Raw genomic sequence first — 10,793 nt, forward strand, 5'->3', positions numbered from 1 at the left:
ATCCATTTAGAGCTATTCTTTGCATGTTTAGTAACTCTCTTAGGCCCTCATGCTTTATCTCGCACGTATCTCGCACGTATCTCGCACGTTCCAAACTTTCACTATTTATTTCAAAATCAACTTGGTACACCTCCTAATCCATTTAGAGCTATTCTTTGCATGTTTAGTAACTCTCTTAGGCCCCCATGCTTTATCTCGCACGTATCTCGCACACATCTCGCACGTTCCAAACTTCCACTATTTATTTCAAAATCAAATTGGTACACCTCCTAATCCATGTAGATCTATTCTTTGCATGTTTAGTAACTCTCTTAGGCCAGCACACATCTTGCAGTTATTTTTTTTATTTCTTTACATCTTGCACGCATCTTGTAGGTTTCAAATCAATTTTTGAAGATACAAAACTACTTAAGGTAGTTTAAGGATGGCACATGTTCGGATTTTAGTGCGTCACGGTGGTGAATGGGATGAGGGACGAAGAAAATATGAAGGAGGAGTGTTAAAAGGCATTGTTGTCCCTAAAGAAATAACACACAAAGATTTACAGTCTGAACTATATGACCTTGCAGAAGTTGACCCTACAAAGTTCGACATAAAGATAAGATGTATATATGAGATCAAAGGGGAAAAGGAAGCTCCTCCATTTGAGTTAAGCAATGACCGTGATTTGAAGTTTTATATTCTTAGTGAAAATCCATTGGAGGTCCCCCTATACCTATCTTTTGAGCCTACAAGCAATCGAAGCACGAAAGTGTTAAACAAAGATTACAATTCAGTAACTGGGAGCAACCAAGTTCAAAATTTAAACCCTCATCCTCCTCCAATTGGAATGGATACATTAGATGAGAATGAAGTTGATATTGGTGAAGTTCAGGTTGGCTTGTGTGATAACATGATAGGGACCAATTCGGCTATATGGGAATCATATGAGTCATATCATTCAATAGATGATACTTTTACATGGGAGTCAGTTAAGATGTACAATGAATTGTTTGACATCCCAGAACAAAGAGATGCTCCTACAAAAGATTGCAAAGGAAAAGGTAAAGTTGACTACAGCTCCTCTAGTCGGAAGTTGAAGACAAAAGGAAGTGGCTGGTCGGAAGAAAGCTCTACAAGTGAAGAGTTGGATTTAGGACAAATCTTTTTTTGCAAGAGAGATTTGTCAATGAGATTAAGTGTGTTGGCAATGAAAAAAAAATTCAGTTTGTAGTAAAAAAGTCTACAAAAGAGGTTCTTTTCGTTAGATGCATCGACAACAAGTGTGGTTGGAGATTGCGAGCGGTTAGACTGAAGGATTCAAATATATTCAAGATTAAAAAGTATGTGAAAGTTCATTCATGTTCTCTTGAGTTTTTGAATCGTGACCATAGGCAAGCAAAATCTTGGGTTGTTGGAGAATTAATAAAGTCCAAATTCAAGGGACCCGGTCGCATATACAAACCACGTGATATCATAGAAGACATGAGGCAAGACTATGGCATAAATATGAGTTATGAGAAAGCATGGCGTGCCAGAGAAAATGCATATGAACGAGTGTGAGGGTCTCCTGAAGAGTCATATAATCTTTTGCGTAGATATGGTGAAGCACTCAAATTTACAAATCCAGGTACAATATTTCACATGGAACTCGAAGATGGTCGTTTCTTTAAATATCTTTTTATGGCTGTTGGTGCATGTGTTAGAGGATTCTTAAATTGCATTAGACCGGTCATAGTCATGGACGGAACATTTCTTAAGAACAAATATCGGGGTCAGTTGATAGTGGCCATTTGTTTAGATGGTAACAATCAGATCTATCCTCTAGCCTTTGGAGTAGTTGATAGAGAAACAGATGACTCAATACAGTGGTTCTTAGAAAAATTGAAAGGTGCAATAGGGGAGGTGCCTAATCTAGGCTTTGTGACAGATCGAAAAACATGCTTCGCCAAGGGTATTTCATCAGTTTTCCCCTCTGCATTCCACGGCCTTTGTGTCCAACATTTGAGTCAAAATTTGCATGATAAATATAAGAATGACACGGTTGCTACTTTGTTTTATAATGCATTGAGAACATATCGTGAATCAACGTTTGTAGAAGCGTGGAGACATCTTCTTACATTTCCTAATGGTTCAGGGAAATATTTAAATGATGTTGGAATAGCATGGTGGTCTCGTGTTCACTGCCCAGGAAGACGGTATAACATGATGATAACAAATATAGCAGAGTCCATGAATTCTATACTGAAAGAACCTAGAGATTTGCCTATTGCTTCATTCCTTGAAAATGTTCGAGCTTTGCTACAACGTTGGTTTTGGGAGCGTCGAGAAGAAGGCATTAAAGTGACGTCTACATTGACCAAATGGGCAAAGTTAGTTATTCAAAAGAAACAAGAAGGAGCTTTGACAATGAAGGTCAAACCAATTGACTGTTACCAATTTCATGTCAAAGATTTAGATAAGAAGGAGGTCGTAAACCTTCAGACTAAAGAATGCACTTGCAAGGAGTTTCAAGCTGAGCAACTACCATGCTCACATGCCATTGCTGCAGCACGGGATCGTAATATAAATGTTTATAGTTTATGTGCTAATTATTACACTAATGAATGTTTGTTGGCTGCATATGCGAAGGCCGTCTACCCAGTTGGGAATCAGTCAGATTGGAAGACAAGCGAAGACTACGTACATATGACTGTTTTACCTCCAAAAGTAGTCAAAAGAGTTGGTCGACCGAAGAAAAAGAGGATTCCAAGTGTTGGTGAAGCTCCGAAATTGCATAAGTGTGGTCGGTGTAAACAAATAGGTCACAACAGATTAACGTGTACCAATCCAATTTCATATACCGACAAGTCGAGCATACAAGATTAGAAATTTCTCTACCAATGTACTAAGTATTACACTAATTAATGAATGTTTGTTAATGATGTGTTTTCTTAATGATTTGTCCCAACATTCTTACTTTCTGTGCTTCCAGATGGATGAAGAAGACGAAAATAACAATTGACTTATTCATTTAAAAACACAAAAACTGGTTTTAGGATCGTTTAAAAATAACTAAATGTTCGTTTAAAAATATCTAAATGATCGTTTAAAAATAACTAAACAATCGGTTAACAACAACCAAATGATCGTTTGAAAACAACTAAACGATAGGTTAAACAAAACTAAACGATCGATTAAAAACAAGCAAAACATCGTGTAAAAACAACCAAACGATCGTTTGAAAAAAAACTAAACGATCAGTTAAACAAAACTAAACGATTGGTCAAACAAAACTAAACGATCGTTTAAAACAACCAATCGATCGTTTAAAATTAACTAAACGATCAGTTAAACAAAACTAAACGATTGGTCAAACAAAACTAAACGATCGTTTAAAACAACCAATCGATCGTTTGAAATTAACTAAACGATCAGTTAAACAAAACTAAACGATTGGTCAAACAAAACTAAACGATCGTTTAAAACAACCAATCGATCGTTTGAAATTAACTAAACGATCAATTATAAAAAACTAAACGATCGTTTACAGAAACTAAACGATCTTTTGAAACAACGAAAGACACCCGCGAATTGTTTACAACCGCGATTCAACATTTCAAAAAAAGTACGCGAATTTACAATATTGCCCCTTTGGTAAAAACGACCGATATAGACGTTCCGCCTTCTTCGTTCGTTTTTCGTTACTACGCAATACACAACCGCACTGATCACTCACCTTCGTTTTCTCTCAGTCCATTGTTCTCTCAAACCATTTTTGTCTCAGTCTATATTTTTCGTCAACGTTAAAAGGTATTTTCCCGAACTTTTCCTACTATAACGTTACACTTTTCCTTTCTTTATATTTCAAACGTTTCAACTTCTGTCTTCAAAAACTATCATTGTGTTCTTAAATTATTATTGTGAAGCATTTAGGGTTTCGGATTCGACTTCTGTCTTCAATATAGTTGTCCAGATTGTTAAATTTATTACTTTTCGATTAACTATCATTTCAGGATGGCTGTACCTAGCGACAAGTATTTCCCTGCCACTGTGTCATGCCAAGTGCACAAGATCGGCAGTCTTATTAAGGATAAACTGACCAAGGACCAGCTGCAAATGTTCGAAAAAACAATTTTTGGTCCATTGCTGAATGTGAACATGGTCTTCAACGGCCAGTTGATCCATCATTTCTTGCTGAGGCAGATACCTGAAGACGGTAACGCAGATGGAATCTGTTTCTCAGTTTTAGGGAAGAACGTCCGTTTTACCCAAAAGGAATTCAACATAATAACTGGATTGTGGCCAACAAACAATCCATTGAAGAAAGATTGCGATAGCAAGCGCCTACAAAGTCTTCTATTCGGATCAGAAAATAAGAAACTAATAACATGCTTGGAAATTGAGGAAATTTTCAAGAATTTTGAGTTTACAAATGATGACGATGCTGTGAAGGTCGCCTTGGTCGTCTTTATAGAAACTGTGATGGTCGGGAAGGATAAGAAAACACAGTCTGACATGGATATTTTGGGAAGAGTTGATGATGAAGAAGCATTTAAAAGCTTCGATTGGTCAACTTTCTTCTACACTCGTCTACTCAACAGTTTAAAGACAAGTCTCCAAGGAAAAAAAGAAGCATACGAGCTGAAGAAGACACGAAGTTCCAAAGCAGTGTCATACTACAACATCAAAGGCTACGTGCTTGCTTTTCAGGTGATTTTTATTTGTTCATACACTTTAAGTAAATGCCAATTGAACATCAAAGTTTAACATATTTGTTTAAATGTTGTAGGTGTGGGCTTATGAAGTACTCTCAACTGCAAATGAGCACCTGGCCACAAGAAACAGTAAGGGATTAATCCCTAGGATATTGAGATGGAATTGTACACAAGCTCCATCTTACAAAATGCTGCAGAATAACATATTCGACAACAAAAATGTAAGTAAAACCTGTCAGTCATCGTTTAATATAATTACACAATCGTTTAATACAATTACATTGCAGACTGTTGTTCAACCTAAACTCAAGATGTCAACCCAAGAGAAGGCTTTCATGGAGAGTCGAATTCGAGGGGATGATAACATGCAAATGGAGGACGATGAATCCATTGGAGCAATGAACAACAAATCATTGGAGCAATCAGACTTATCTCCACAAAGAGAACAACTGTCACCCCAAAGAGAACAAAGTCAAACAGTGGCTGACGAGTCTAAAATGCATCCAATCACCAAGAAGAAACATTTCAGATCAAAGAAGTCCAATGACAAAGAAGAACAAAGTCATTCAAAATCCTACAAGAAACTGAAGAAGGAAATAAAAGAAGTTCGTAAGGATTTATCCACACTGACTTCTATAGTCTGTAGGATGGATGACACAATCACAAAGCAGTCATTGGAGCTGTATGAAATGAAGCAGATGCTGGAGAGATTGGTCCAGGTAAAATTTGTTTTCATAATACATTAGTTACACGATCATATAACTTTGATAGACGATCGTTTATCAAAGTTACTCGATCGTTTAACTTTGATAGACGATCGTTTATCAAAGTTACGCGATCGTTTACTTTTATATACACGATGGTTTAACAATACATTATTTTTTTAATTTTATGTTCGTTTTTATTTGTTTATTAGAATCAAACTGAAAATCAAGGGAATGATCATACTGATCAGAATGACAATGAGTATGTTGTTCAAGAACAACATACTGAACAACAACCTACTGAAGAACAACATACTGAACATCAAGAGGAAACCCAAAGGTTAACATTTCATTCATTGTTTACTAGTTTATAAATACCTAACAATTGTATTTTTTTTCTTATTCTCATGTTTTTTCTCATTTTGTTTAGGGAACATCAAGAGGAATGTGGTAGTGATATAAGCATAGACGGTAGGGATGCAGACTTGTTAATGACTATAAGAGATATATCGGATAGTCTAAGTCATCAAATTCAGAAAGAAATAGACCTGCCACAAATGATTACTACCCTTCCATTTGTGAGCCAACCTCTTGCACTTTGTGAATTGGCTCCATTGGATCAAACTGTACAAATTGTAAATGAAGAATCTCAACTGGTATGTATACACAACAAATTTGTAGTCGTTTGAATGAATAGTTTGTTACTTGTTTAATACGATTACATTGTAGGAAACAACAAAAAAACAGGTTGAGATTAAAAAAAATGATGAAGCAGTTACTTTGGTTGAAAAAGAACCAGTAACTGTGTCTGATAAAGATGAACAAGAAAAACCAACAAAGAGAAGAAAGCTATGTAAAATAGCAAATAAAGAGGTGCAAGATGAAGATGAACAAGGTAATCCACCCACAACATCTGCTCAGATCATATCAGAATCTACAACACCTGTCCCAGATGTGGAAATCAGAGAAGTAGATACATATAATCCGATGTGGAAAGTGGATCCAAAATTATGAAAGGAATACTTACAATGGAAAAGATCAAGAAAAACAACCCATGAACAAAGGAAAGTAGTCTCCACAACCAGAAAGAAAGACTTTTTCAGACAGCTTGAAGAAAACACATGGGTACATGGAGACGTAAGTACTCTTCCCAAACGATCGCTTATATTAACTAAACGATCGCTTCTATTAACTAAATGATCGCTTCTATTAACTAAACGATCGTTAAGTTAATATTACACGATCGCTTACTAAGTAAACGATCACATGTACATTTCTTAAGCGATCGCTTACTAAGTAAACGATCACATGTACATTTCTTAAGCGATCGCTTATACTCTCCTTTCATTCACTAAACGATCGTTTATTTTTTCTTTGTAGACATTGGATTTGCTATTATCCCACTTGCAGAATAAAATGTTGCATCTCAAGCACCATTGCAAGCGTTCTTTTAGAATATTACATTCCTTGTTATTCTTTAAATTTTTTTTTGTATAGAAGTTAAACTGCATCATTATATTCTGACTACATTTTTTGACTTGTTCTTGAAGCTTGGAATCAATAAACCAGACTGCATTGTTTGGAACCATATTTTCGATACTCATCTGGTGACACCAGATAATACGAAAGCTAAATGGACAGACCCAACAGCACACCTAAGTTTATGGACAGAAAAAGATGTGGAATACTATTTCAACACTGCTGTTGGTGATTACAACGACATACCAGAGTGGGGAGATGTCAACTACGTGATTACCTGCATCAACATAAAAGAACACTGGTTGGCTATTGCAGCTGATATGAGAAAATGCAGGATCTACGTGTTCGACTCAATGCCAAATTATGTTGAGCAGAAACTTGTTGATGAAGCTCTTCAAATGCCTGCACGATGCATCCCCTCACTCGCGATTGCAATTGGAGTCAACCTCCATTCAGATCATTTCACATATGGCCCTTGGCCAATACACAGATCGAAGGCCACATTACAGAAAGGGCATTCATTGGATTGTGGAATTTTCTGTGCTAAATTTGTTGAATGCCTTGTAACTGCTAGTGACCTTGGTTGTCTAACTGTGCCAAACATGAAACTGTTTAGACAATAATATGTGCTGGAACTTTGGGCAAATAAATACTTTTGCTAAATAAAAATATATATATTTCGTTCTTATACTTTTGAGTTAGTATTTGTATTCGTTTATATAATTTTTTTATGTAATTTTTATAGAGAGAATAACATATTATAATTTTAAACTTTGTTATAAAATAAATACTTTGTGATATTTTCAATTAAACGCGACCAAAATTGAGAAAGAATATTTGAGTTAATATTTGTATTCGTTTAGATACATATCACAAAATATTCGTGTAGAGAAATACCCATCGCGCACATATGTATAAACGATCTTCTTAATAAACGATGTCTAAACGATCTTCTTAATAAACGTCAAAATATTAAGCGATCGTTTAGTAAAGTCTAAACGATCGTTTGGTAAAGTCTAAACGATCTTCTTAATAAACGATGTCTAAACGATCTTCTTAATAAATGTCAAAATATTAAGCAATCGTTTAGTAAAGTCTAAACGATCGTTTGGTAAAGTCTAAACGATCGTTTGGTAAAGTCTAAACGATCTTCTTAAAATCATAAAAAAATTAAGCGTTCGTTTAGCTACAAGTAGTTTTGCAACATAGAGAATAATCGATACTACTAATTGAAATGTCAATTGATACTAATTGAAATGCAACATAGACAATAATCAAACAGCCAATTGATACTTGTGATTTATGTTAATATTTCAATACATAGGAATGTTGGTCCATAATTGAAATGCTAATTGTTTTCTAAAGTATGACATGTTTTCTTGACATAATGTATCTAAACCAACACCAGCAGCTATGTACTCAAAATACTTAATTGTGAATACGCCACAATCACTATTATTTCGTTGAAGTGGAATTGAGTCAACAATGACAACTGGCCAAGGTTCCTTGTATGTCGATGATCTACCTCTCCTATCAAAGAAGCCAGTACTATCTAACAACTTTGGCACCAACTGTCGAATGGGCAGTAATATGTTTGTCATCTCTTCGGCAGTTGTAAGTGACGGAAGCGAATCCCATACCTTCACTTGACAACTTACCAAATCCAAGCATAATAGAACCCAATGGTTGCCATGGACATTGAATGGAGAGTAAACGTAATCAACACTTGCCCAAGGATCTTGGAAGTCCTCTTTTGACCCGACAACATAGTCAACCAACCTATACTCTTCGTCCTAGTCAAACGGGCGATTCTCTTTAATACATTCTTTGTATAGGGGCCACTTCGAAACTAAAATGCGCTGCAAAGAAAAACATACAAACGCAAATATCAGACCGAAAGACAAATATCAAACGCAAATACATACATAAAGTAACGCGACGATTCCAAACCATAAAGATTGTGTCTGCAGTTGTGAAGTTCTGAGAAGAAGGTATCCCGGCTGCCTTAATCTTCAAGCGAATGAAAAGAAAAAGTGCATCCAAATGCTAATAGAAACAAAAGTAAGCAGTAAATGTATAGAACCATAACAATGATAAAATTATAATTGCATAAATGATAAGATAATCCCATACCTCATCCGCCAACCACCGGCAACACATAAACAAGTCTCTGAAAAAAGCCTTCGATTTTTTCCCATGAAAGGTTTCACGCAGCTCATCGTCTGTACGCTTGTCTGTAATCCAAGCTCGAAGTCTATCTAAATGGACGTCAAGTATTTTGTGCATAGGATCATAAACAATTGCTTCATACTCAGAGGTGCTGGTGGTTGATGTCACAGACCGTTTAGGTAGAGTTGTGAATGGGGTTGATAGGTAAACACTTGCACGCTTCCTACGGGCGGGCCAAACGTGTGGTCGTTGAGTGAGAAATGGTTCTATCTCTGTGACGTCCTCATCGTCAACGACATCTATTGGCTCCTCTAAACCAATATCAACCTTCTTCTCCAACACATCTTCGTCGCCCTATGGAAGCTCATAATGCATTAGTGTGGATAATGATAGAAATTAAACATCAATATTAGCAAGAACATGGAACCAAACCTTCTTTTTAACTTCAATGTGTTCATCCTCCTTTGGCATCCTCAACCAATTAGGGGTACCGCCTGTGTCAACATCTTTGGTCTTAGCATTATCCACTTCTTTACTTTCTAATGTATGATCTACTAAGCCTTCGGACACCCTGTGGTCCCCTTCGTCACCCTATGGAACCTCAAAATGAATTAGCGAGAACATGCAACTTAACGTATGAGTAATTACCAAATATGAAACAACTAACGTCAATACACTTAACAGTTTCATTCCTAACCTTTCTTTGAAGTCCAATGTGCTTCAATATGGTTGACATCATGCCCTTCAATTCGTCAATATCTGATTTTATACTATTAAGTTGCCCTTCAACAACCGCTACTCGATCTTGGAGATTTCGAATAGCCTTTTTCATCTTAATCTTGGACTTCTGTTTCTTACTCTTTTTGAAGTCATCTTCATCATTAACAACTTCTCTTACTCTTTTTGAACCACCATTCTTCGACTGAATAATGGTAGATGAGCGGAAGTTTTCAAAAAGTTCACCTGAAGCAATTTTCAACTGCTCCTCTTTAGGTGTCATCTCAATGACCGCCTTAATTATAAACTGCAAATAGAAAAAGGCAAATGTATTTAGGACAAAGAAATAAGCACAAAATCACGCGATCCTTAAGTAAGTTACTATTGCTTGCTACTTACCATTACTTACCATTGGCGAGTCAAACACCTGGCTTATAGTTTGGGACTTTGGTGATTGTTGGCACACCCACCTCAGCATTCGTGGTATGGCATGATCGTTTACTTTATCTACACCACATCCAATGATGGTTGGTATAGACTCATCTGCCCAAACCTATTCGACATTTGACAAACAAGTTTAGGAAGTGCCACAAGATACATATAGATATATAAACAAGTGGTTATACAATCGTTTGAAAACAACTATACGATCATTTAACATAACTAAACGATCGTTAAAAAAACAACTATACGATCGTTTAACATAACTAAACGATCGTTTAAAACAACTAAACGATAGTTTAAATAACTAAACTATCGTTTAAAATAACTAAACGATCATTTTAAAGTTTTGAAGTAAGAAGTAAGAAGTCACATACCTGTAATGCATGCGGAAATCCATTGATAGTATATTTTTTTTGTCTGTGTTGATTTCTTCTTTCCCTTGGCATATTGCTTGTCCAAGGCTCTTTTCAAGGCACTTAGCGTGCGTACAAAAACAATCCGACCCCAATCATAATTATTAAATGTATTCCAATCATCAGCAATCTTGAAAAAACCAATGTCCACTTTGGTTCGCCTATCTTTTCCCAACAAAGATATCTCTATA

The sequence above is a fragment of the Cucumis melo genome, chromosome 5, assembly GCF_025177605.1.
Source record: "Cucumis melo cultivar AY chromosome 5, USDA_Cmelo_AY_1.0, whole genome shotgun sequence".
NCBI classification, from domain to species: domain Eukaryota; kingdom Viridiplantae; phylum Streptophyta; class Magnoliopsida; order Cucurbitales; family Cucurbitaceae; genus Cucumis; species Cucumis melo.